Source organism: Belonocnema kinseyi, chromosome 1 (assembly GCF_010883055.1).
Source record: "Belonocnema kinseyi isolate 2016_QV_RU_SX_M_011 chromosome 1, B_treatae_v1, whole genome shotgun sequence".
NCBI lineage: Eukaryota > Metazoa > Arthropoda > Insecta > Hymenoptera > Cynipidae > Belonocnema > Belonocnema kinseyi.
Window position 1 is genome coordinate 131,482,369 of NC_046657.1, and position 3,632 is coordinate 131,486,000.

A 3,632-nucleotide genomic window follows, 5' to 3' on the forward strand; every position below is an offset into this window, starting at 1 on the left:
TCAAAATTACATTCTGAAACAGCAGGATCAAAATGATTTCAACGGATTGAAATCTGAAATGAAAAAAATTCTCCATAAAAAAATTAAAAAATGTAAAAAAAAATAAAATCCCTTAAAAAAAAGAGACTATCGATATTCGTCGACCTCCACATTGATGATAGTTGGGCAACGTAAACTTTGTTTGCGGCAGACGGACGATAGATATTCGTGAATCATTTTACTCTTACCCGATGCTTAGAACTATGAAAATTTTTTATTGAAAAACTATGCGCTTTCGGAAAATTTGTCAAGAATAAAAAGTTCTTGTAATCAGCCGAGGAATACGCCTGAATTTAATCGGAGCGTTTTGAGCAAAATTTTGAATTTTGCAAAAATTGTTCATATGCAAAATCCAAAATTTTGCTCAAAACGCTTCGAAAAAATTCAGACTTATTCCTTGGCTGATTACAAGAACTTTTTATTCTTGATGATTTTTCCGAAAAGCGCATCGTTTATTGTAAAAAAATTCATGAATGTTTTCACAAAAATGTTGCCATTAAGACGCCATTTTGAAAATACTAAAACGAAAAATCGATTTTTGAACCATGGATTCTCAAAGTTTAGACATTTATTCCACCGGTTAGTGAGATTCCAGGTTAATTACAGACTCGGAAAGCTTTGGAAAATGGTTCACAAAAAAAATAGACACGAAAAATCACGTTTTTTTTTGTTTAAGCTGCATTTTGGGATAATAAATAAATTTTTTGAGGAATTTCATTGGCACCGTCGGAAAGAGGAGATCTTAAGCAATAAAATATATGTGTCTCAATTTTTTGTAGTGTCGAATAGTCTTAGTTATTGGCCGTTGAAAAGCAGTGTACTGGTAGTGGCGTTTTGGCCGTTTAAGGGTTAAGTCAGTGTGTGTTTCTTGTAAAATTGCTATTTAAAATTTTTTTAGATTATATTTTGAAGAAGATTCACAACTTTATGTTATTTTAATCATTTGCACCTTAAATAGTTACTTTTAAAGAAAAATCATTAGACTTCAAAGAAGATAAAAAATGGTTCTACAATTCGAGGTAAAAGTAACGGTTTTTACTGAAAATTTTGATAAGGATTTTAAAAAAGATGAACATTTTTAGGACATTTTAAGGTTATGTTAACATAAATTATCATTTATGCGATTGATTGACAAAATTGGGTTTTTAATTTTAATTTTTCACTTTTCTCAGCGTAGGCTTCAGCTAAAATGATTTTAAATGTGTAGAAATAATTTAAAAAAATCAAAAAATGCCTCAATTTTTCGTTTGGTTTGCTGTGGAAAATAAAACATTCTGTCCTTACAAGGACGAAAAAAGCTACATCATACGTTCCAATTATAACTTTAAGTATTTTGATTGAGAGATAACTTTTCGCACTTTATTTATACGTGCTTTAAAAAAAAGTAAAAAGCTAATCAGCCGACAATGTTTAGATGATAATTGGACTAGATAGATCTAGAAAGCCGGGAATCCGATCGAAATTAAGGGTATTTTTTATATTGTACTAATTTTTCTTGAATTTCAAAATAACTTGGGTTAAAAATAACCTAAGTATGGAAAAGTATATATAAAATATTTTAGACAAAATGGCAAAATTTGTTTCGTCAAAACTCCATTATTTCTCGTTAATTGCATTTTTTTAATTTTTTTTTTCTTTCTTACTTTTTTCTAGGTAGTTATTAGCCAAATCATTATAAATGTGTTAATATAAATTTGAAATATCGGAAAATTTCCCAAAATGTCTTTTGGATACGTCAAATTATAAATTTAAATATTTTTATAGAACTGCCCACGAGGCAAAACATGATGACGACGTATGTCCGTATCGTAAACTTATCTTTAAATATTTCCAACATATTTTAATGAGAGAGAGATAATACTTAGTTACTTAGAACTCAGTGCACGTGATCCTAATGTGTTTCAATATATTATCTTATGATCTTCGATAAAAAAATATTTTTGTTCATATTATTAAAATTTCATTATAAAAAAACGTATTAATACTTTCATAAATGTTTATCTGTGTTCTGATGAAGAATATTAATATTCTTCAATTATAATTACAAAACTGCGTTGCTTCTTTTTAAATAAATTTTATTTAGAAAAGACAACATGGCAGTAAAATTCTTTCTTACCGTTATTAGTTATGAAACTAGCTATATTATTTTTTTTCAAGGAATTTAACCTTTAAAAGTCCCCTTACTTTGGTATAACGTTAAGGTCCTCATGGGGTCGTTAAGGACCCCAGCCGTAATTTGTTATTGCCTAGAAGATTTTTAATATTTTAGCGTGAAATTTTGTTGTGCATTCCCTTTAGTATCTTGTTATAAGATAATTTTACTTGTTAAATGATTTTTTATAATATATTAAAACATGGTAAAAAATTAAAAACTGAAGAGGAACGAACTTCGTAAATTACAATATAAAGTGTCAGGGAACTAACGACCTCTTATGGACCTTTAAGGGTTATTGCAATAGTTTTTCACAGGACGTCGAAGTAACACTCGGGCGGCACAATAAAGATAATAAAGTCAATAATTATAATATAGGGGGTAGGGGCGTTGTGGTTATATAGTTGCGAGACTATTTTAACAGCAAATTAAATGTTGCGCTTTACAGTACCACCTGTAAAGCTGATCTTGACTTAACGCCCTTTAATTCGTCCTCAGATAAGGCCTTGATTATCAGGGCAGAAATCATAGAGGAATTAGAAATACAATGGAGGCAGAAAGCCACCCATGACGAGCACCTCAAAACGTTAGATCAAAATAAAGTAGATAGTGAGACATCCAATATTTGGTTAAGAAAGGGTGTTCTGTATCCAGAGACGGAAGGATTCATTATTGCGATACAGGACAAGGTTGTCAGCACAAGGAATTATCGCAAACACGTGTTACGTTAAGACTTGGTTGACCGGTGCCGATTATCTGGAGATGCCAACGAATCCATCAAGCACATTATTTATGGCTGTGCCGTAATTGCTTAGAGAGAATATACGCACAGACATAATGATGTAGCAGGCTTCATGCATCAACAACTTGCCCTAAGCCTAGCACTCTTAAAAAATGGATGCCTTTCTACAGATACATTCCAATTCCCGTTTTAGCAAGGGAATATTATATCTTATATTAGGATGTGACTATCGAAACGGATCATTACATCCTGGCCAATCGACCTGACATCGTGATGTGAGAAAAAAAGGCAGAAGAGTTTACATCGTCGACATTGTTGTCCGTTTAACCGAAATTTGAAGTCAAACTATACAACCAAGATCCACAAGTATAGCGAGTTAAGGCATGAAGTAAAGATTGTATGGAGAAATGTGAATCATACATCTATTCATTCCATTGTGATTTCGGCTACAGACAATGTGCACGCAAGATGCACGAAACATCTTGAACATTTAGGAGTGTGTAAAGTACTGGCAGCAGCTCAGAAGGCGGTTTTATTAAACATCTGTCGCATTTTAAGAAACTTTCTTGACCATCAGGAAGCAAGCATCGTATTAAATTGGTTGAATTAACTTATAACATTCTAATCTCATCAATCACTTGACTTAGTCCTTGGCTATGATGTATAACCGGGTTCATCCAAGAAAAAGTTTAATAAAAT